This window comes from Mesoplodon densirostris, chromosome 19, assembly GCF_025265405.1.
Source record: "Mesoplodon densirostris isolate mMesDen1 chromosome 19, mMesDen1 primary haplotype, whole genome shotgun sequence".
Classification (NCBI taxonomy): Eukaryota; Metazoa; Chordata; class Mammalia; order Artiodactyla; family Ziphiidae; genus Mesoplodon; species Mesoplodon densirostris.
Genome location: NC_082679.1, coordinates 44926023 through 44951643, shown reverse-complemented (window position 1 = coordinate 44951643; position 25621 = coordinate 44926023). Strand labels below are relative to the sequence as shown.

Genomic DNA, 25621 nt, shown 5'->3' with positions numbered 1-25621 from the left:
GAAGTATTTTAATATTTGAATAAAGAGTTCTTGCAAGTGGATAAGAAAAAAATACCATCACCCCAATGGAAAAGAGGGGAAAGACCTAATCATACAGTTCCCAGAATTGTATGTGTGACTGTACACACACACACACACACATACACACAAACATATGAAAAATTCAACTGTGCTGCTATTCAAAGAAAGAGAAATTGAAGCAACTATGCATTTACACCTTTTACAAAAATAAATGGGTGGAGCAGTTGCTACCATGATGGGACAGAGGAATGTAATAGCCATTTCCACCCTACTGGTGGGTGTGTTATTAAAACATATTTTCTGGAGAATAATCTGCAATATGTACATAGAGCTTTAAAATATCGTCTCTTTTGTCCCAGCAGTTTTACTTGTAAGCATCCCTCCTAAGAGAATACACAGCTATATGGACAGAGATTAATGCACAATTAAGTTTGCTGCATTGTTCCTTATAATAAGAAAAAAAAACTACTGAATAGCCCAACAGTAGGAGGTTGAATGGTTATATAATCTGTTGTCCATCCTGACAGGCAATTACACTACTGTTAAAAGAGGGTTCCCTGGGCTTCCCTGGTGGCGCAGTGGTTGAGGGTCCGCCTGCCGATGCAGGGGACACAGGTTCGTGCCCCGGTCTGGGAAGATCCCACATGCTGTGGAGCGGCTAGGCCCGTGAGCCATGGCCTCTGAGCCTGTGTGTCCGGAGCCTGTGCTCCGCAACAGGAGAGGCCACAACAGTGAGAGGCCCGCATACTGCAAAAATAATAATAATAATAAATAAATAAAAGAGGGTTCCCGAAGAATGTTTAGCAGTGGTGAGGTCAGGTGCAGTAGAAGAAAGATCTCAATTGTCTTTAAAAATAGGGGAAAATAGCGGAAAGAAATGTTTATTTTCTCATTTATACATTTCTCAAAATTTTGACACTGAGTATGCATTATCTGGTAATTTAAAAATATCAATAAGTAAAACCAAGAACTGAATTGATAATCATAATGCAATATGAGTCAAGAATTATACAAAGGAAAGAAAGGTTTCTAGGAGATTGATCAGTTAATTCCACTTGATGAGTCAGGCAGAGAAAGCTGGAGAAAAGAGATGGATTTTAAAGACTGAGACATAATTTACCCTGTGGGAAAGGGAAAGAAGTTCATTTTGGGACCTCCAGGAGCATGTGTTGTGCAAATGACAGAAGCATAAACATACCTGGCATGTTGAAGGGATGAAATTGATCTGGTGTGACTGGACCATGCACTCTGCAAGGCACAGGGCTCAGTTGAATCAGGAGAGGTAAGAGATGCCAGGCTGTAAAAGGTTTTCCATTTTCAGGCCATGGTAAGGAGTTTAAGCATCAAAACCTAATCACAGAGTCTGGAAGACTCACAGCTGAATGCTGATTGGGAAAGACACATACATACACAGAGTAAGATAAATTTCATAACACAAATCAAAGTAAAAGCATACATATAAATATATGTACAAATGCTTTTCAGAAAACATCTTGGGGAGGGGGTAAAAAAATCAGTGTTTTCTCTATGATAAAATTCAAAGAAAACCACGGTAGGAAAAAAATTACCATACTTAAAAATACTGGTTTTTTCCCATCGTTAACTCTTGCCTGTCCTTCAAGGCTTCCCAGCCTTCAATAAGTCTGTTGAAGAGGCTATTCCTGAGCAACTCTTCCTATAGCAGCTGTTCCTTCCTCCTGGTTATCTATTAGTGATCACTACTTAGATTGTAGACTTCGTACAGACAGTGAAGAGACCTATCGTACATGCCATTGTATCCCCAGCACCTAGTAAACGGAGCATGCTTATACTCCAATAAAGATGTTAAAAAAAAAAAAAAAAAGTAAAACAAAATGCAGAACTAAGAAAAGAAAGGTTAGTGACTAGTTAGGGTAAGTCTAAATTTAAATTTACTCAAAAATAGAGTAATACTATTTTGATTACTGTAACTTTGAAATATAATCTTTCTCAAGATTTAAACAAAAACAAAAACAGCACATGCTCAGTCATATTGCCTACCTGAATGAATTCACCATGCCCCTGCAGGTGAAAGGCTTTATCAGAATTCATGAAGCTGGCTACTTCTGTAACTTCTCATGACTCAGACCACTCCTAGTTTAGGAATAAATGCAGGCGTGCTGGAATGGGGTGATACCACTTTTTATACACATATGGGTGTTCATTTTGAAATTGTTTTTAAGCTTGGAGACAAAGAGCGGCTGGATAACACTTTGCTTGTGGTTAGGCAGTCAGAAGCCCTGGGCTTCTGCCACAGAGGCTTCTCATTTAGACTCTGCCACAGATTCCCCAAATGGTATTATTGATAGTTTTGCTTTGTTCCTTCAGTTTTCTCCCCTGTGCTAAGAGGCTCTGAACTCCCTCTGAGTGGCTGATTCTAGGATCCCACCACAGGAGCATTCACTGCTTACCTACCTCACGACCTCTAGTGCAAAGTACAGCAGGAAGCAGCAGCTGATAAATGCTTGATGGCTTGTTCATCAAAATGTCTGTTAGATTAGAATTCTTTACGTTTTGAGACTGATAACACCATCCTATAAAGTTTCTGGGAAGTTCTTGAAGAAAATATCTGTTTCTTCCAGTGTGACGGGATTTTTTACAACTGTACTTCAATGGGAGAGTCCATGGTTTCCTCTGGGGACTCTATCCCTTTATTAGGGTAATAGCATAATATGAAACAGTTAGCCCTCTGTATCCACTGCATTCATGGATTCAAACAACTGCAGATAAAAAATACTTGGGAAAAAATTCCAGAAAGTTCCAGAAAGCAAAGCTTGAATTTGCTGCATGCCAGCCACTATTTACATAGCATTTACATTATATTAGGTATTATAAGTAATCTAGAGATGGTTTAAAGCATATAGAAGGGTGTCTGTAGATTATATGCAAAATCTGCACCATTTTATATAAGGGACTTGAGCATCCATGGATTTTGGTATCCACAGGTGGGGTTCCTGGAACCAGTCCCCCTCAGATACCAAGGGACAACTGCAGTGTTTTTGCTGATGCTAATACTGAAGGTATTCTATCCCCACTGATATATTAAGTGCTCCTGCTGCCCCCAGGAACACTGATGTATCACATCTCAAGCAGAAAGCGGAGGTTTTGAGCTCAATAAATATATTCATATTTACTCCATGGCAGGGGTCTGTGAATTGTTTTTCTACACACGGAAACAGCAGAGTGTGGGCAAGAAACTGTGAAGTCTTGTAGACAAACACCATCACAGATTTAGCTCCCTTGATTTCACTCTCAGTGTTGGGGAGATTCCTTTGACTTTTATATATTGTCAGAATATATATCTATATCTAGGGATAGACATTAAAGAGATTTCCAGAAGAATGAACAGACGATGCCATAATTTGCTTTCAATGATAATGCATCTCCTGGGGGTGGGGGTTTCTCAAGCAAGTGATTATATTCCGAGAATCAGAGGATCAACATAATTGCCACCTTCTGCTTCAGAAACACTTGAACTATATGTTTCTGTGTTTCCATACCTGTGAATGATGTGGACGTGGGTGTTAAGCACACAGAAAACGTACAGATGCATTTCTGGCCAACATAAATTGAAGTGAAAATATTTGAGAAGAGTAGGCTTTATCCTTGATAGGAAGAGGTAAGATGCAGCAAAGTCTTGAAGATGAATAGAAGAGTGAACTATATAATGTTAAAGCTGTTTTATCTGTCCCATCAAATATTTAGGAAGCTTGATATTGCTGAGTTCTATAGTTGTCTAATGACTTAATATTTAATTTAAAAGGATTTCCTCCTTTAAGCTTGTTGTGTTGATTGTAAAAACCTGTACAGTTCCTTTTAAGGTACCTCATAATTCACTTTTTTCATTGTCTTGACTGCAAGAAACTTGTTAGGATACTGTGTGGGTAAGATGTAGCATTTACTAATTTTATTTTTCCTTTCTTTTCTCAGTTGCCATTGTGTTTTTGCATTTGAGTACCACAGGTATAATTAACCTATGCAATAGCTTCAGTTTCATTGTTATTAATTATCCTCTTTACATTAAATTTTCACTTTTCTGCCACAGGCGCCTTATGGTAAAAAAAAAACCATTTTCTTCTGGAGCCAAGAAAGGAAGTACACACATGTAATGAGCTTCTGTATCGTGCCAGGCTCTTTGCTCCATTATCTCATTTTACCCCTGTGTAATCATCAATAAAGATGCTTATACCCATTTTTTCCTCAGATAAGAAAACTGACATTTAAAGAGATTAAGTGATTTTCAGGTGTTCATATGTTGGAATGGTAGAGTCAGAAGTTACACCTGCCAGTGGCTTTACTTCTTCGTGACCTTTGCATAGAGTGTTTGCTGAGGAATAAGAGCCTATGGGATATTTTTTTCCACTTAGAAATAACGTGGTGTTATGGAAAGTGTACGGAATGTGCAGTCAGGCAGGTCTGGGTCCCATTTATGCTCCTGATTCTCCCTAGATGCCTGTTGGAGATTGTTTAGACTCTCTTGAGTCTTAGTTGCGCCTTAAAAAATGGGGTTGACCAGAGCTCTCTTTCCAAGTGTCTGCAGGATTAGAAATACCACACTCTCCCAGGATGGGCTGGATCCGAGGGAGCTATTCTCTCTCTTTTTTTTTTTTCCTCCACCCATCCTCTGTTGTTTTCAGTCTGTGAGCCATTGATGGAGGTTATTGATGGCTTCTCCAGGTGGAAAAGCAGTTCAGTGAGCCCCAGAGAAGGAGGGTTTTCTTTTTCGGTCTGTCGGCATCACCCTGTAAAAGAGAGAAGAAGCAGCAAAGACAGCCATGCCTTTCAAGCTGGGATACAGGAATTGGAAGAGGGGTTTGTAGGCAATAAATCAAAGAAAATAGTCTAGAATTGGTACAAACGAAATTTGGGCTTAACAACTGCTGGAGTGGTGAGGCAGGATTTGTGCTCCTCTAGCTGAAACGCAAGTACTGTACATCCAGGGGAGAAGGCAGCTTGTTGGCAAATTCTCAGAGGCACAGCAGTACTAGTCTCATTCTGCCTGGGATCAGGGACTCATAGCCTTTCTCAAAGGCAGAGCTCTAGGCAGTCAGTCAATGCCCCTTCTTTCCCGACACACCTCCCTTACCAAAAATATTAGGTACTGTATACTGAGCCCCACCACAAACCGGATGCTTGACTACAACAGGGGAAAGTTACAAACAAGTGTATATCCATGGAGCTTCTTATTAATGTTCAACTTCTTGGGTGCTTTTTTTGGACTTTGGGAAAGGTAATGTTATTGTGTATCATACAAAAGTACATATATATGAATTATCTCCCAGCAACAATTTAACCTTCGTGACAGTCCCCTAATCATGTCCATTTTGTAGATGAGACTGCTTGTTCATAGAGGTTAAACAGCTGCCTCAAGGTCACACAGATATTTGGGACACAGCTGGTCCATTCAGTGCCATGTGGTCTACACCGGCTTTGCAGTAGCACCTTGTCCAGGGACAGTATCCTGGGAGCATCGGGCTGTGCCCGTTTCATCAAAAGAGATAAATCTGCAGGGCTGTATTGCTTGTTAGAGGTAGATTCTCCTGAAATACCCTTTTAGCTATACTGTGAAAGCCAGTGATTCAAATATCCTTGCCAAAGGATCATCATAAATCCTGTTTATAAACAGAAATCCCTGAAGGAAGAAAGGTTCTTTGCAGTGGCCCACAGCCTGGAGCAATAGTGTCCAGAAGAGGGAAATTTGCAACAATGCTTGAATGAGAGCCAAGGGGCTTGTTTACATGGGCAGGGGCACAGATGGTCCCATAAGTAGGATTTGATGAAGAGTTCCCCTCCCCCCACAGGAGAGTGGGTAAGGGCTTTTGGACAGTGCTGCTGAGCGGCCGCTGTCACATGTGGATTCTTATAATCCTCGGCCTGAGTTGCTATGTCTCATTCAGAGACAAGCAATCTTGTCTGATATTCTGTCCCAGACCTTGGTGAAAATTAAAGGCATGGCTGACAGCCATTTCTTCCAGTCTTCTTTTCTCTATCCTTTTAGTCTAGTGAGGCTGGCAGACCAGTCTGGCAGTACACACCCCCCAAATGGTGGAAAGATGAGCAGATCACCAGACACACAAGCTTTTCCTTCTGTGAAATCAGTCTGCTCATGTTTGCCAGGATCCACCATGTGTAGGACACAGTGCTCTGTGCTAGAGAGTGTGGGATACGAGGGAGGAGAACGGTAAACTTTGTGCGTGAGTGTGTGTGTGTGTGTGTGTGTGTGTGTGTGTGTTTAGGAGTGCTTTCTTCCTTTTGAAAGGATATTTCCAGGTACATGCATTTTAATAAAAAAATATATTAACCATTTCTTCCACCCAAGGATGGAAGATGCTTTAATATCACCATAATAAGTTTTACATTATTCTGTATAACAATTAGGAAAGGCTTATACAGAAAAATACTATTTTGAACACACACATTCTGAGACAGGGTTGGACTTGGAAACAGAGGTGAAAATTACTCACAAGGGTACATCCATGGGAGTTTCTTATTAATGTTCAACCGCTTGGGTGCTTTTTTTGGACTTCAGGAAAAGTAACATTATTTTTCATGCATCGTACATAAATCTATGTGAATTATCTCACAGCAACAATCCTATAAGGTAGACACCATTAGGATCACATTCCAAATTTTAAAAAAAGAAGGTTCAGAGAGGTAAAGTCACATGCCTGAGGTCACACACCTAATATGTGAAGGAACCATCACCTGGACCCCAGGTTACTAAGTCCAAAGCACCTGTGTTCTTGCTCCTCCCTGGAATTTTATTGAAGGGCAGTGAAAGAGTTAATTATCGGACATGTAGAACTAGTGCTGCTTTATTACTGTCATCAGCAACTTATTCCCTATGGAGCCTGGGTGTTTTTGCAGTGCTAACTGATGCACACCCCCATCCTGTCCTTTGTGACATTCCTGTCCCTGCTTCCACAGCCAGGCAGAGGAACAAGGGAAATAGAAAGTTAAATGAACTCCCCAAAGGGCAGTCACCAGAAGTCAGTGCGTATTTGCTTTATTCTATTTGTTTGATTTAGAACAAAACAAAACAACGAATGTTCCCTGCCTCTGGGTCCAAGGACTTAGCAGCAGATTTAACAACAGAGGTTCCCATGAATAATGAAAGAATTTCCAAGTTGTCTGAAAATGACCATGACATCAAAGAGACACACCAAAATGAAGCTCAGGTGTTTACTTCCTCTCCCAAGTGACCCAAGCCTCAGCAGCATCATATCCATCACCTGGGCTCTTATTAGATATGCAGGGCCTCGGCCCCCTCGCCCACACCTGCTGGAGCAGAACTACATTCTACTACTGTCCCCAGGTGACTTGCCCAGTACCTCCCAGCCAAGGCCAGGGCCAGGATGAAGTGAGGGAGTCACTCAACAGGGTCTAAAATTTGAGTGCCCAAAAATGCAGTGATCAACATGAGCAATTATTTAATGCAGTATTTTTTTAATATTAAAAAAAATTTTTTAAAGGTACCTGAATATCTGCAGTATTCTCCTTTCTGGATCCCTGGGGGAGAGGGCAGGAGAAAAGGCTAGAGAAGGTCTGGGAGTTTTGATTTCTTGTTTTCTCTAGATAGTCTGAATTTTCAGCAAGAGAAATTGCATTGAGTTGTTTCTATTTTGGTCTGCATACCTCTATATTATTGGATTTTCCATAACTGTAATTATACACAAAGAATGTACCATTATAACCTGAACATTTAAGTTCCAAGTTCAGTTCGACTGCTGAACATAGATCATACTAATGATGATGAAAATGATCAAAGTAAGTAGGTAACGTTTATCGAGGCCTTGCTGTATGCTAAGTGCGTTACATGAATGAACCTACTTAATTTTTACAAGAACCCTATGAGGGAGGTACCGTTTTTATCTCCACTTTAGAGATGAGGAGATGGAGGGATACAGAAGTTCGGGAGCTTGTCTGAGGTTGTCCAGTTAGTAGTAACTACAGGAGGACGAATTCAGATCCAGGCAACTTGCTCCAGAGACTGGTCTCTTTACTGCTTTACAAATCTACAAATAAAATAGTGAAAAATGAATTTATATGGTATTCAAAGTTCTAAAGCAAATTTATGCACGCTTTTATTCCTTCAGTGTGCAAGTATTAGGTTGCCAAGTGTCTTTTTATTTTGAAAATGTCCCTTTTTACATTTTTTATGTTAAAATGCTCAATAAAACAATGAAATGAGAGTAATAGATGATAGTAGTTGCCTTTTAAAAATGTCCATAAAATTTTGGCTGCCATTTTCTTTTTAATTAAGCCAGGAGTGGGTTGGGGAGAAGATGCTTTTTAGTTGGAGGGAAGACAAATATTTCAGGGTCCTCCTTGCTACGCTGGCAGCACCTATGAGCCCAAGTGGGCCCCATGTGACCCTGCCCCGCCCCGTCTTTGCTTCTGCTGCAGCCCCCGCTCTTGCCTCTCCGGCTGGTGTCTGTGTGGAACTCAGTAGCAGGGGGGGTGTCTCGCCACAGTGGCTCATGCTCAGGGCTGCCAGCAGTGCCAGGGATCGGGGCCGCCCCTCTGGCTGTCCTGGGAGGCTGCCTCTCGGGGCTGTCCAGTACAAAGCCAGGCTGCACCCTCTCATGGCCCTGCAGACTTTGGTGTCCCCACAGGAGGTGCCCTAAGATCGAGGAGGAAACGTGCCTTGGAGATGGCATTGTCACCACCGGATCCTGACTCTCAAGGAAGACTCTAGGTGGCCAGCTGCTGCTCGGTGACCTTCGTGGTGGTGGAGTGAGTAGGCACTGGATTTAATGCGCCTGGCCTCTCCATCTGCCAGCCCGGGGGGGAAGGTGCCAGCGACACTGGCCAGCCTGGATGAGGGACAGGAGTAGTGGCACAGAGATCCCAGCAAAGGGAACTGGCTTTTGTGGGCACAAGCTCAGTGCCGTTTTATTTATGCCTTGCCCAGCTGTTGCAGCTGCCCCCTCCATACCTCTCTGTATGCTGTGCACTATTTCTGTACCTGCTACTCACGTCCTGACCTCCATATGATTCAGGGTTTGTTTTTAATTCTGGCTTGGGCGTTGCTGCTGCCAGAGCCAAGGCTCAAGGCTCAGCCTGGACTGTTGATCCTATGTTAGGAGTTTCCAAAAGTTTGTTTTGGCCCAGCTGTGAGAGAACTGGCGTGGGCTGGGCCCCGTTGCCAGATGGTGGTGCCTGGGGACATGCACTTGGGGCACTCTTCCCATCTCTGTCTTTGTCTGGTCTCCTCCTCATTAAATCTTCCTGGGTCTGTGGAGTTGACTACCAATTGGTGCCTGACCTACTTACAGGGAGCCACTACGTCCCCCTTTACTCATCATAGTAAATGGATCATAACGTCTGGTTCACTGTGATTCAAAGTAGACTCTTATTTTACAGTCCTTTCTACCTCCTTGGGGTGTGTATTTCTGCATGTGGATACATATATGTATTCATGTGTGTGGATGCATGTACATCCAGGTGTGTGTGTGCGTGTGTGTGCATGTGTGTGTGTGTGTGTTGTGCAGCTGCCTGAATGAAGGCTGGCGTTTTCCATTGCTATGTTGGGATTTTGCTTTTGGACAGCAGTCCCGTTGCTTTGTATCGAAGAACAGTTAAAGGGCTTGCTGTTTTCCCTGCGTCCATCTCCTTTCATTTTCTACTTGGAGCACTTTCTCTCAAGCCCGGGTGCTCGCATTTTCTGTTCTTGGTGTCAGCTCTGTTTGCCTCTCTTCTGCCAAAGGGCACCACGGAGTTACTCAAAGGACCTTTTGAACTGTTTGTTCAATGAATGAAGAGCTCATTCGGGACAGTTACTGGGACAGCACATGCTTCCAACTGGTCCCTGACTCATGCCTTTTGGCTTCTGCCTCTGCTCATCTCAGAAGCCACATGGGATGTTGGTTTTGTCGGTGTATCTCGGTGTCTGACCTTTTCAACACCATTTTATCATGTATTTGGAAAGATACTTTCCCCTAACAAACTGCATTTATAAAGTAATAACCAATCTGTGTTCTCATTTTTAATTAATCATATATACATAATTGTCAATAAGAGTTTCCGATCAGTATGAGTTAACATAATCAGAGTTAACATTTATTTATTTACCAAGCACCTTCTATAAGGCTGACCTCTGCCAGGTGCTGGGGATAGAAAAGTGAACAAGATTAGTGGGAGTCTTAGTGGGAGTTTCCAATATATAATATTCCTGTTAACTCATCATTTTAATTTGGCTAAAATTTATTGAGCACCCTCTGTGTGTTTGGAGTGGTGCCGAGTGCCTCGAGTGTATCACCTCTTTACCTGCTCAGAGCGGCCCGGTGAGTTAGGCATTAGAGACACACCACTTTTCACGTGAGGAAACTGACAAGAGTTACAGAGTTGAGTCATTTGCTCCAGGTCACACATTTAATTATAAGGCAGAGGATTTGAACTCAGGATTATAATACTCTAAAACTTTCCCATGGATATTACAGTCACCAACTCCCTGAATTCCTTCCTTTTCTTTTCTACTGGGTAGGTGTTTGCTTTTGTGGGCAGGAGAGTGCCCTATGTTTTCTCCATGTTCTACTGCTTCTACTTTAGGGTTTTCCCCTCAGTTTTACTGAGATATAATTGGCATATAACATTGTACTAGTCCCAAGGTGTACAATATAATGATTTGATATAAGTATACATTGCAAAATGATTACCACACTTAATTAACATCAATCACCTCACACAGTTACAAATTTCTGTTCTTGTGATGAGAACTTTTAAGATCTACTCTCTTCACAACTTTCAAATATATAATACATGATTGTTTGAAGTCTCTGTTTATAGTTTAGTTTGAAGTCTCTGAAAACCCTAAGTACAAATGAGTCTGTTGCCTCATAGAATAAATGGAGCTTCAAGTTTCCTAAGACATTCAACTTACTCACCTCCTGATTGCTTAGATGGGGAAACTGAGTAGCAAAGGGGCTTGCCCATGGTCACACAGTGTCAGAGTCTGAGCTTGAACTCAGCACCCCTGATGTGCAGGCCAGTTGCGTTGATCACAGCACGTTTCCTTGTTACTGGCTAATTGATTCTGAGCTAGGAGGCACATCTCAAGATATCTTCTGGGTAATTCTATCCAGGCATGAGGTTAGAGCAGCCAAAATTAGATGATGATGCAAGCTCATTAAGTGCAAGGTCTATTTTGTCCACCCCTTTGTCCCCAGTCTCCAGCATATCCCCACGTCCACCCTAGGAGGTCAGCAGGTGTGTGTTGGATGAATGAACTGGATGAAATGAAGGGGGGCCTCCAGGGATAATCCTCTTGTGCTATCTTTTTGGTAGTTGCTGACCTCCCTTCTTGGATTCTTCCATACCACAGGGTACTTTAGAATCAAATTGATGGTATCGGTATTTAATTTGACACTTCGATGATTCAGTCATTTAGTATCGTAAACTATTTTCCTGTTTCTATTTTGGAATAAACTGGCTGGTTCTTTTGGTACCTCTTGACAGAATAGGGTTTTCTTTTTGGCTGTACGGGAAATTGATAGAGGGATCTCAGTTATTAGACCACTAATTCACTTTGGGTGTGGCCAGCTCACATACCTTCCTTGCGAGAGAGACACTTCGAGTTGCATGATGAGACTATAAAATTACAAATTTATGTCTAGGACAGATAATATTTTTAAAAATTATAAAGAAATGAGGAGGAGAGGAAAAAAAACACCCATGGTTCATTCACTCTGACTCATAAATTGTCCTTATTTTTTTCCTCCCTTCCAGTACTCAACTTAGTCAGGAATATTTTTACATCATCATAATTGGAGTAAAGACTGTGTTTCATAATGAACCACATTGAAATATCCCAACATGTTCTTCCACATTGCTTTACAATTCACATAATTTCAGCTTTGGGGAAGGACTGCTATTTCATGCAGGGTGTATACTGTGTCTTACTTAAAAGCTGTCCTATTACAAGAAGGCAATTTGGGCTTTATGTGAATGGAAAGATGTAATTCTTACTGGGAATCTGGGTGAAATAAAAGGGGATTAGAAAAGATTTGCAATACCTAGAAGGTCCTGTACTTCAAGTCAGTTATTCCATATCCATCAGCTTGTTAAAGCTCAAATGCTCTGTCTCCTTAATGAAAAAAAAAGAACACTTGAAACATGCATAGAGAAGCCTAGAATTGGTCAATACCAGAATTTTTTGGTCCTTTTTCTATTTTTAATAATTCAGATAGTTAAGATGCCTTTAAAAGCAAGCATCTTTCCTAATTGCCAGGAGCATTTTCCTCATTTCTGAAAATGGGTAGCATTTAACTGGCAGGCAAAACAACCAAAGCAATAAACATTGAAAGCTAAGTACTTAGGAAAGCTAACCTGGTCTTTAAACTTCTTCAGGAAAAACAATCAGAAAGGCAGAAAACAGTTGAAGTAAATCCATCTGCTCACGTTCAGGTCAAAAACCTGTAAGGAGGAATAAAGACACAGACCTACTAGAGCATGGACTTGAGGATATGGGGAGGGGGAAGGGTAAGCTGTGACAAAGCGAAAGAGAGACATGGACATATATACAGTACCAAACGTAAGGTAGATAGCTAGTGGGAAGCAGCCGCATAGCACAGGGAGATCAGCTCGGTGCTTTGTGACCGCCTGGAGGGGTGGGATAGGGAGGGTGGGAGGGAGACGCAAAAGGGAGGGGATATGGGAACATATGTATATGTATAACTGATTAAATTTGTTATAAAGCAAAAAAAAATAAAAATTAAAAAAATAAAAAATAAATAAATATACAGAAAAAAAATACTTGAATAAAATTAATTAGAATAAGTGGGAAAAAAAGGGAGGGGATAAGGGAACATATTTATATGTATAACTGATTAAATTTGTTATAAAGCAGAAAAAAAATAGAATTAAACTTAAAAAAAAAAAAAAAACACCTGTAAGGATTAGTCCTTAAAGGAAGTTATGGGGTTTTAGGGGATGTGGCTGCAGAAGTGATCTGGTGACGAGCTGACTTGGAAGAGAAGGTTGGGAGAGCTTTCATTAATTCTGTTTGTGTCGTAATTCGGCAAGGTCACTGGAGAGGATCTTTCTTAGGCCACTAAAAATAGACAGTCTAATAGATCCAAGCATGCTGTCATCTCTCCTCTCCTTTCCTTTCGTCGTGTCTTATTTTGGGAGCTCTCTTCATTCTTCTCACCCGCTTGCCTCCTCTGTAACTCTGAGCTTGCCTTGGATAAGCCACTTGTCCACGTGTGTCGGGCATGAGAGGGAAGGCAGGGAATGTCAGGACCCCCACTCACCTTGCAGTTATCAGATCCATCCTTCCTTCCAGCCTCCTTCCCTCCCCCTACCTTTCTGTCTCACCTTAACTTGGCCCCCAATTCTATGTGTTTATCTCTGCAAAGAAACTGGCACATAGAACTACTCAATATGTAATTATTGAATCAGTGAAGGAAAGAATGAATGAATGAATGGTGAGAGCTGTGGAGAAGGCAGTGTTCTAGTGAGGGAACAGTGGCACTAGAAGGATCTCTCCCTCCCTTCAGTGTACATCCCATCACTGTTGTAATACCCTCCTCTTTCCACTCTCTTGTGCCCACCCCCACTTCCTATGTAATATGTCACCTGTTCATGTATGTGTTCTGTCTAGTCATCTGTCTGTTGTTGTGTACATCTGTCCCTATCTAAACATGCACATCCACTCAGCATGAGGTTCTGTAAAAATTCCAAGGAGTCATTTAACTCCTGGATTCATTATTTCTATTTTTCCCCTCTTGATTCTGTGAATTTCATGCAGATTTTTGTGAATAAAATCTTACTCCCAACCCTGCTATGTATAAAATGGACAAAACAGAGCCTGTGTGAATTAAATAGAAGAAAGGAGGAAGCTGTGGGGATCCCAGAACCCTCCACCCATACTGCCCTCACCCACCATAGCCTGCAGTAGCCTTTGGGGTATCTGGGAATTACCGAGTCTCTGCTAAACACAATTAATAGAATCACTGGATTAGATCACCACTGAGTTTCCATTTTGCCCTTACATCCCGTGATTTGTGATGTCCCTCAAACTTCAAGTCTGTGTCTCTGTGTTTAAGGTTTGTAGCAAATGCAGATAATCATGCAGTGGGTGCTATAGGAGCTAAAATTAATGCAGACAACAGAGCTTCCGCTCTTCATAAGCTCACAGGGATTGGGGATGGCAGACAAATGTAATTATTCCCTAAAACAATGAGGTATCCTAGGACTTAAGGCCAGAATGGCTGATAAAGATTATAAGCAGTAGGTATTGCCTCTCATTCCATCAAATATTGATTGAGCATCACAGCTGATTTAAAGGGATCCTAAGATTAAAACCATTTTAAATTTTCTGTGTCATTCGTCACTAATGGTTTGCTGTTTATTTTTCTGTTCACGTCCTAACTCTGCCACTGGATGAAAGCTCTGCAGAAATAGCAGCTGTGATGTTTGTACTCTAGGGTCTTGAGCAGGATCTGGCACATAGTAGATACTCAAGAAACACTGATGGACAGGTTGAAGGGTTGGTAGGGATGATGCTGTGATGATCTGTGTGTGTAAAGTTGGGAAAGGAAGGTGAATTATCAAAGGTAATCATTTTGTTAGGGCCTTGGAGGACAAGAAGTTTATAAAGATGAAAAGATGAAAATGCATTCTGTGTAAGGCAAAAGCGGGAGCAATGGTAGGGAAGAGTGAGATCGTATGGGAAGTTGAGCAAGAAAAGATCAGTTCCTGGAAGGAGCTGCCCTAGGTGAAGCTGAAGGCCAGCTGAGCTCGCTCATGAAGGGCCTTCCCTGGGGGTCAGGGTGAGGTGAGTATGGAAGCCCTGGAGTCAGATTGCCTGGGTTTGAAGCCTTATAAGCTGGGAGACTGGGGTACATTAACTCAGCCTCTCTGTTTTATGTTTCTCCATTTTCAAATTAATGTGATGATCCATGTAAGCACAGGACCTAGAACAAAACAGGCTTGCTTGTTGTTAAAAACAGAAAAGGCCAACCCAAGGAGACATTCGATGCTTTGAAATCAGGAGAGGCACAAGCAGACTCATGGTGTAGAGTGAGCATGTAGCAGCATGTGGAGGACGGACTGGCTCTCAAGTCCTCCTGGGAGAAAGATGCTGCCTGCATCCCCCCCAACCCCTTCCTTCCCTTACCTGCTAGAGACTCTGAGTGTCCTCCATGTGCCGGCACTGCCAAATAATTCTGGTTCCATTATGTTTACTCTCAGGATATGGCTCGTTGCCTAAGGCAGGGTCATCTGTGTGAGAACCAATGGGATAAATAACTGTCTGGCATCAGTATCTGGAATAGCTGTGACCTAACTGAGGACCAGTTCTCCCTTCATGGGCACGTGGTCCTGCAGCTGATCGTGTTTTCCTGTCCCTTTGTGTGACGCAGCCCTGGCAAGTGTATGACTTCTTAGCCAGAGCTCTGCCTGTGAACCTTGGTTCAAATTATTTTATGCTGTCATCTCTCCTTTTCTCACTTTTGTTATGTAAAGCAGTACTATATGTTTTCTGTGCTATATGCATCTTTGCAGGCAGCCTTAAATTCCCTTTGGAATAAAATGGGATGTGCTTAAAATGCATGACGTGAATTGTAGGGAGAGGCAGGGTGGGTTCTGTACCCAGTGAGTTTTCAACCTAGTTTCTTCTCCAGGAAGACCTAGATTCCTGGAGATTTCTAGACTCTGCTCTCACCTCCACCACCAGGTGGGGACTGACATTTGTCTCTTCCTGTCATTCTGTCTCTGCCCTTGAAAGAGAACCAAGGTCATTCCCCTCACACATAGGATCTGACACTGGGTATGGATGAGGATCCTGCAGAGAAACTGTGGGATGTCTGGGGCGGGGTCTCTGTGGGCCCTGCGCCTCACCCACTTCCCACTCGGGGCCTCAGTCTCTCTTCCATAAAATAATTGCAGCGTGATGGATCAGCGTCCCCCTCCTTCAGTCATTCACGTTTGTCTTCACAATATCTGGGTACCACCCACACTGTTATTTACTTAATATTTTCTTTTGACTTATTCTGCTTCCCTTAAATATTTTTAAAGAGCATTATATCATTATCATTGATGGCAAACTAGTACCTCTTATCATAAATAGAAGGCAACCCCCAAATAGATAAAATTAAAAGCAAACTATAATACAGTTGAGTCTACTCTGAGCCTGAGACTGCCTCTTCTGTTAAAAGAGAGATTTGCTCAGGAATCACTGCAAATGGAGACATTCCCTTTGCTGAGATCAGGATTGAAAGGTAATTGAAAAGGTACTTATCTGCTTCCTGATTCATTGTCATTTAATGCCAATAATAATAATAGTAATTTGTTGGGCCCCTATGGTGTCAGGCATTGCACTATTTTTTGTATGTCTTTATATAGAGTCTGTATAACAGAAAAGTGATAAATTTTTGATCATGATGATGTTGATGAATATTTAGTGAACAATTAATTTGTGCCAGAAACAGTAGTATACTTTACATGTATTATCTCATTTGTCCTCACCATCAGGGGCTCTGTGGGGTGTTGTAGTGCCCGTGTTACAGGTAAGGAAACAGTCCTAAGTCATGCAGCCGGTGAGGAGTCAAACCCCATATCGGGAACAGGCAGGACTCTGAGTTCACACCCCAGCAGAGGCTGTGCTTCCTGCCAGGATCTGTCTAATCCACAGTGTGGACCCCCTGCTCTCTTCCTGCTTGCTGGGTGACACGCCCACTTGGTTTGGCTCCCGGACAGGGTCTTCCGGCTTTCTGCAAGGTGACCAGACTATCTTGTCAGGGACTGTGAAACCTGGCTGTGTTTACATGTCTCCCCAAGAGCTAAAGGAAGACTTTGCTTGCCCTCATGATCCCCTGCACATGCAGTGTCCTCTTAAAGATGGCTTCATCATGATACCAGGTTTGCCCCATGAAAACACAAACTCATAATGACTATTAGAGAGGGAAAGATCCTAGAGATCTTCTAGCTCACTATTTTCCCAACTGTGGTCAGAACTCTGCTGGAAGGAGTTGGGCTGCTTTTAGCTGGGGAACTGACTCTTTCAATTACAGAATTTTGTAGACTCAGAATAGGAAAGGACCTTACTGACCATCAAGTCCAGCCCAGTCCCCAGGGTCAAAATTTTGTATAAGCTGCTGGATAAGGAATATGGTTTAAATATTTTAAGAAATAAGTGATCAACATGTTAATAGTGTGTGTGTGTAACTTACACACTTACAGTTTCACACAGCTACAGATATCAAAGCCCAGATATCAAAGCCAGATATCCAGCCCAGGCTGAATTTTGAAAACCTGTTTCAAAATTCAGCCTGGTTTTCTTGGCTGAAGTCTTAAGACAGAGATTTAATAAGTGGATATTTCAGTGGAGGACCTCACAGAGCCTCTGATTTGAGTACAGATAGGACCATTTGCCTGTCACTTCCACACTAATGATCCAAACCCAGTCTAATAAGATGACCCAACTCTACACAACTGTGGACAATGCCATTTTTCTCTTCATTTTCCGTTCTTATCATTGAAATTGGTAAAAATGGACTTCACTTGTAATCATTTGAAAAATTTTTTAAAAGATGAAAAGAAAGGGATGATGGTATGTGTGTGTGTGTGGGTGTGTGTGGGTGTGGGTGTGTGTAGGTGTGTGTGGGTGTGTACATCTGCCTGGGAGGAGAGTCCAGGGGGAACAGCCTAGATAAAGCTTCCTACGAGGATATTAGATTCTTGACATTGGCATGTGATTTTTCCCAAGATCTTTAAGAATGTCAAAATTGGTGCACACAAGTAGAGAATACTATTCCACCAATAAAATGCAGCAAACTATAGCTGAAACATTTTAATGGCCCACTTCCCCTGCTGAACCTGAATGAATCCAGTATACTTAATGAGGTGTGATAAGGATGCAGAGCGCCTGCTAGACTCGCTTGCTGGCTCGCATCAGCCTCTCTATGGCCAAATTCATATTTGTTGCTGAAGAAAATTTCAAGTCACCACCTAGTGTGGGCCTTCATTGGCACCTGTACACAGGTGGGACTTTGGTATTAAAGATTCATACGGGATCATTTGTTCAGAAGCTATTTGGGAGCATTAGTTTGTGCCTCTCTCCACCTGATTTACATTAAGCAAGAAAACATTCATGCTTCTTGCCCTTGTGGAGCTTGTAGACAATTTGAATTTGTACAGCTTGTATCTTCAGAGTAAGTGTCTAAGAAGAGATAAATAACAAAGTGACATTTTCTTCTTCTTAATTTAATTTCACATTGCAAAAGGACAGCCCCACTTAATTTTGAGAAGCCTGTTGCTTTCTGAGTGTAATGGCCTCAGAGAGAACCCTCTCCTATTATATCATAAATCAGTCTCATTGCTATGGCCAGTGCAGTTTTCTCTTTTTACTATGAGAAGATAGTAGGAGGCCGTGACTATTTCTAGCACATAGCAGAAAGTCTGCAGTGTGTGTGTGCGTGTGTGTGTGTGTGTGTAAATACTTCCCTGACTTTGTGAAAATCAACAGTTGCAAATAAGTGCTTTCTTGGTTGTATGGAAGTTGCTCAGATTTGATGAAACATTAGAGATACTGTTTCAGGCCTTGGGTCATAGTCAGAGGTCTTTGCTGTTATCATTTCATTTGGGGGTGGTGCTTCATCAATGTTTGCTCTCTCTCTCTCTCTCTCTCTCTCTCTTCCTCTCTCCCTCTCTCCCTCCCTCTCTGTCTCTCTCTGGCCTGGTAAAGTGATGCATTCCTTCATCTTTTTTTTTTTTTAATTATTGGACTATTTCCCTAAATTAGTGCCCTAATTTATGTCTGGAGAAAATAGTTGAGTGTAGCTGTTGGATGAATTGCTATAGATTCAAACTGCCTGTGTCCTGACTTTGCTGTTTAGTGGCTTTGTGAATGAGGGCAACTTTATTCAACATTTCTGTGCCTCAATTTCCTAGTTATGAAATATAATCATAGTACCTGATGTATCAGATTGTTATAGGATTAAATTATATATTATAGGAAAGGACTTAGCCCAGGACCTGGCACATTGCAAACTCTCAGTAAATGTTAGAAATCATCTCACCTGTTTGGATTAAGTTGTGTCTACATGACATGCAGCTCCTGGGGGTGTTGAAGAGCTGAAAGAGTTAGCATCACATGTACGTGACTATAATCATGCCCTTAAGTCCTCAAAGATGATTAAATGCTTCACTTGGCATCAGAGGTATTTGAGAAATATCGATCACACTTTTTCAAACTCAGTACATGTACCAACACATGAATTTACTGTCAGTCACTCAGGAAGTACCTATTGGTTACCCAGTCTTGTTAATAGCCAGTTGCTTACAAAATGATAGTCTATTTTACCGATCTTAACTATTTTAAAAAACAAAGTGGACAGCTCCATATTACTTTTATCAAGGCTGAATAATATGGGCCAAGTGAGTATATTATTATAGTCCTTTGGAAAAATTACGAATTTTATCTGACATTTGACATCAAGTGGATAAAAAGGCAATAGATTTTCAGTGTTTCAAAATTTTAAAAATACAGTTTTATGGTGGTTCTCTGGTTCACCTCTACCATTTCTCTATTTCTCCAATAGGCCAAGCCCTTTAGAGGGTTAGCAGGTTGACCCAGGCCAGACAAAAATGAGTATAAGATGTGATTTCTGTCTTCAAGGAGCTCAAAGCTTCCTTGGATGCAATGTTGGAAGGGGCAGACAGCCATAATAACAAAGAACTCTACCCGTGGGAGCAATCAAGACAGAATATGGAGTTCTGACGGAATCTGGAAGCCCTCCGAGTCCAGCACAGGGAGCAGGGTAAAGTGCTGCCACAGTTACACCAACCGTGAAGGGGAGGGGAATTCAGCTGAGGGAACAGTATGTGTAGGGAGGAGCAGAGGTGCTTAGCCTGCCGGGCTCACCTGGGCAGGAGGTGAGGCCAGGACAGACGAGCGAGCAATGCGTAAGCTCTGTCGTCCAGTGCGGGCATTTCCTGACCTGGTAGGGAACCATTTAGAGTTTAAATATTCTCTAATTCTTTACGTAAAGATTGCTGTCCTTCTAAGAAGTAGGTGGCTCCTACCCAGAAGGAAGCTTCTGTCTTGTCCTGTGCATTACTGTCAGATGTTGAGCTATTTGTTCATTCACAGCAAGGAGACAAATAAGCTAAATAAACTATGGAAGAGGTAAATACTGTTCCAGAACAGATGTGATTGTGTGTGCCCTACTTGCTTTGTTTAATCCAGCAATTCTTTCTGAAAGTTTTCCAAATGACCCAGTAGATATCCCAGAAATTCTCCTGAAGTTGGGTTATATTTATTATTATTTGCTTGCCACTCCCTCCTTACCCCCCTCCCACCAAAAAACTAAATAAATAAAAAGTAAAAGTGCTGCTATTTTAGGGCAAAAATAAAATATACTCTCTTGGAGAAAGACTTTTTATTTTCCTTCGATTCTAAGTGTTCCCGGGTTCTATAACAATATAAATAGACTTAAGTGTGTGTATGATTTTTATAGTGGATGTGTTTAGCTTTTCCCCCTTTTCTGATGTTGAATTCCTTTATTATTCAGTAGAGAAATCATCATGGCAAAGTAGGAAGGAAGATCTTTGGGAGCATGGGTAATTTAGATTTGCAATCCCATTCTGCTGCTAATTAGCTTTGTTATCTTGGGCAAGTTATTTAACTTCTCTGAGGTTTAATTCCCTTCTCTTTTAGGAGGTAGGAACGGAATAAAACAAGCCCCGCCCAGTGCTGCTGGGAAGATTAATTAAAAGAAAAATGCACGTACAGGCACCAAGGCTATATATATTGGAGATATGTAGTGGGTGACAAATAAAACTGGAGCTCCCTGTATTGCAATTGTTAATATGTTAAAGAAGAGAAAGCGAAACTCCATCATTTAGGCGAGAAATAGGGATAAAATGTAGAGTAGCAGGAGGTTTGCTCATATGCTAGATGACTGTTTGTTTATTCATTTCCCAAAGATATTACAAAGGCTGTGAATATTTATTTAGTTCTGCTCCCAATAGCCCTTCTAATAGGGAATTATTTGGGTACAACGAAAGACATTTGTAAATGCGGCTGATAAGACTGACACTGGACAAGGAGTGTTTTGTTGGACACAAGAATTCTATTGTCACTGGCTTCAGTTGTCAAGTGCCCGGGGAACCCAGAATTTATGGTGACAGCACAATGGGCCTTTCAGGGCCCAGCAAAAGAGCTGTGAGATCCCACTCCCCGGCTTTTCAGGGCTTCTAATCTTTTTATCGGGCCCGGACAATGCCGGATTCAGCTGCTGCCTGCGCCTCCTGACTGTCCATTGGCCATCAGGTATTGTGCGGTAATTACCATGGTGACAATGGACTCTCTCTACACCAGTCCATCGGTGCTTTGGAAAACGGCAAAGGTTGTCACTTTGTATTAGGCGCCTCTAAAGGCATGGCTTACTTAAAAAAACTACTAAAGAGAAAGAAAGATAATCATGCTAAGAGTTTGATTTAAAGGGCTACTGTGTCAAATCCATTTGTAACCCAGGAACTCTTTATGGATGTTTTCCCGTAATTACAGCCAGACGCTGGGCGTCATCCCTGCACAAGCAGTGAGTAGCCGGCCTTCGAGATTTTGCGGGAGCCCTGAGCTGTGGGCAGCTGGCACCCCTTAAAGTCCTATGGGAGCAGAGGTCTAAGCTGAGCCATTGTACTTTGAGGGATCCCTGAACTTCTTTAAAAACTCAGTTTCCTCATCTGAAAAGGAATGGCGTGGAAAAATGCTTATAGATTAATATTAATTATATATTCCGTGAATGTATATTAATATATGCAAATATATGATTATTAATCAATATATGAAAGCTTATCCATCTACCATAGGGCTTTGTGAACAGCAAATATACAATAAAAGGTAAAACTAATTTTTTAATCATGCACAATTGAAAAAGCACAATCTATACCTTTTCATAATCACAGCTACTAATCATTGAGTGCCTACTCTAAGTGAGGTATTGTATTTATTATCACTATTCTTTACAATAATCCTACAAAAGAGTTATTAATAGCCCCATTTTATAGTGAAGAAACTGAGGCTCAAAGAGTTCTTGCCAAAGTCAAATTAGCTTGGAAGAGGCAAAGCCTGGATTTTAAGTCCTGTCCCCTCACACTTAATAGCTTCTTCCCTCATTTTTATTTTTTAATCATAATCTACAAATTTATCTTACAAAATATGTTTCACCATATGGTTTTGGAACTTGGGCGATAACAGGAAAGAAAAACACCCAGTGGTGAGTATTTAATTGGGTTTATTCATCCCTTCAACAATGTCAGGCACATGTGACACCCATAAAAGGAAGAAGCCCCCATCTGCAGGGAACCCAGGCTCTACTGCCTGTGCCCCTTCTCCTGTCTGTGGAGCAAGAAAAACACACAGCAATATCAACAAAACAACTTGGTGTTTCTAGACCAACAGAAAAGTATATGGCCTTTGCTTGACTTCTGTGCCCAATAAAAGTTTCAAAAACCTGATATTTTATTGTTTAATAGTAATGTATTTAATCATAGCTTGTATTACTCAGCTCCATACCAAAATATCTCAAATTCCCTGTTGTGTTGTTATACCAAAAAGTAGAAATTATGTTATCACATCCTAGAGAAACGGGCATAATTTACCCGGGGAAGTAGGTCTCGTTGTGGGTTCTTAAAGCTGGCAGGAAAGGAGTAGATTTTTTTAGTGATTTGGTCTGCTGCTTCCTTGCTCTATGAATTTGGATATTTACCACTTAGCCTCAGTTTTTTTCACCTGTAAAATGGAGCTGTCACTCTCTCCTTGGGCTACCCTGCTCCACTCAATGGCAATTCTTTCCCTTTTATACCCATCACCCCTGTGTCATACCTATATATACACAGTTAGTGGCCTGAGGATCCTGAAGCATGCACTGATGGACTAAGTGGGGTGGGGACTATTTTAATCTAATTCACATATACTTTCAGCCCTTACCCTCCCCCACAGCACTATATGTTGGTGTTTTTGTTGCTGGAGTGCTGTTGACAATGATCCTGGCACACACCTGGCCGGGCTGAGCCCACATTCCAGAAGAAGACCCACACATGGAGAGCTATAAGCCAGGGTATTTGATTTGGAGCAGAAATCCTGAGAGAGGGATGGCAGCATGACTCGTGGGTCAAAGGGAAGGATATGGCTCTGCATGTACTGAGTCTTCAATACAATCAGAGCTCAGCAAAAGAGATTTGCCACAATCACAACCCCATCTGTCCCTGAGTTTCCTCCTTGATTTTGATATGCTTGCCAAGTATTTTCTCCATCCCACTTTACACCCTTGGCTTCATGGTGTTCCTCTTCCTGATTTCTCAGTCTCTGAACTAATATACGGCATGGAGTGTCTTCGCCTCTAAGAGGTTCAGTGCTGTGGGTAGCCGAGCACAGCAGTGGAAGGGGCTGGTAGAGAGCAGTGGTTCCTGCCCTTGAAGAGGGCCCGTGATGGCACGCAAGCCTTGGGAAATGAAGGGAAGATGCCCTGAGAGTGGGTAGGAGTGGGTGCAGCAGGGCTGCGTTGTATTTTTCTGTCTCAAAAGGGACCACATGATTCCAGGCCTCAGGGTAGTCATTAGATGTGGGGCAGGTCTGGGGGGAGAGGGAAAATGAACATTCCAGCCAAGAACACCAAAGCAGAAAGAGAACATCTGCACTATACCTGCCCAGCCCTCTCAAACCTAATGAACTCTTTTTTCCCATCAATTCTGTTAAAAGCCAAAAACAACTTAGATTACTTCTGTTCATTTTTTTCTAAGAAAGATGGTATAATTGTATACTAGAGACATTGTCCACAGAACCCAAAGACCCTCTTTCTCAAATGTTTGCACTGATCAGAATTCATAGACAATTCACTCATTTATTTTTGCTTTCCTTCCAAGGCTCTTAATTGTCAGTGCAAGCTTTTGGTGAAAGGAGTTTTAAAGGAGATATTTTGCAGGGAGGTAAAGAATGCAAGGCCAAGTGGGAGTTCAATTCGTTTTTATAGATTTGAGAAGTAAACTTTTAAAAGCACAATGCTGTATCATGAACTGATTGGAGACCAGAGAAGAAACACAGGCTATGAAATCTGCACTGCTGGATTCTGATCCCACCTTGGGTGTTATGGGCTGTACACCTCGGGCAAGAGTTTGACCTTTTTGAGTGGTGGGGTGAGATACCCTGATGAGTTCATGATACCCAGAGTGGATATATGCATTTAAAGAGAATACATTGGTAAGGACTGCAACAAATGCCTGTTCCATCCCTGTTTATGGTCTCCTATTCATCCATTTCTGGGTAGCATACCACCCCCAAATTTAGTGTCTTATAACAACTATTTATCATTACCTCTTACAGTTGAGTTGAGTGAACTCATCTGGGCAGTTGTTACTTGGGCTGTCATGCTGTGTAGTCAGATGGCTGGAGTCCCATGAAGGTTTGAGTGGGTTGGATGTCCAAGATGACACCTTGACTTACCATGTGGCTCTTCACCTTGGATGCCTGGAACAGCTAGAGATGGCAGCTTCTCCACATGGCTAGCTGGAGCTTCCTCACAGCATGGAGGTCTAGAGCATTCAGACTTCAGACATGGCAGCTGACTTCTCCCAGAGCAAGCTTTCCAAGAACACAAGACAGGTTTTTATGACTCAGCTTCTGAAATCATATAGTATCACTTTTGCAGTGTTGCATTGGTTACCCAGGGGCAACTCGGAGTCACATGGAAGGGGACCACATAAGGGCATGAATGTCTGGGCGTGTGATTCATTGGGGGAGGGCTGCTGGAAACTGGCTACAACGTGGTTGCAAGTTGGGTCCTTCCTTATCAGTTATGTGCTGAATGAACTGCCCCCTGTGACTCCATGTGCATCTTTTTATGACTCCATGTGCATCTGCTACTCTATCTGCGACATCCTGGAAATAGCACACATTAGGATGGTTTTCCTGTTCTTGATAGTCACCAAATCAAGGAGCCATGAACAGATTTCAGTAGATGTACAGTGCATCCTCAGCCCTTCACCAGAGGGTTTTTCACATGTTGTTGTCCTTGTTTGTTTTGGAGAAGGCATTGTGTGTGAGGAGCTGTTAGGTGGAACCAAGATGAGGCAGGAAAAGTGGATTTAGGGAAAATGAAGGATAATAAAGTCAAAGTAAGAAGCTATTTAAGCCCTTAATGCAGCCCGAGTTGGTCCTAGAAGGTAGAAGTTCTGGAGAGGAAGGACATTCAAGAACTCCTTTATGCTGTTGTGTTAGGGACGCTATGCCAGCCGCACCTTCCTTGGTTCAGTGCCTGGGTTTTGGAAGACGACAGCTGTTCAGACACTCCATATTCCTCTCTTCATTCATTCAGCAAATATACATTGAACAGCTGCTCTGGGCTAGGAAACGTGTTAGACACTTCAGGAGACGTGAAGATGAATCAGACCCGAATCCAGGCAGAACACAGCCCCACAAAGAAACTCCAGAATGTGGTGCAGAGCAGGAGGGGGGCGGAGAGGAACGTCGTCTTGACAAAGAATTGCAGCTCTGTCAGCCCAGTGCTCTGCTTTGCCAGCATGGGGATGACATCTCCTATCACAGCTGCCACCACTGTCACTCTTTGCCCTTGAGTCT

The 25621-nt window shown here is 42.1% G+C and overlaps 1 protein-coding gene across 1 annotated transcript in view; it reads left to right on the top strand.

The window, feature by feature from the left end:
- The window catches only part of CDH11 (cadherin 11), a 152856-nt gene that overhangs the window by 42506 nt on the left and 84729 nt on the right, over positions 1-25621 (top strand). The window lies entirely within an intron of this gene.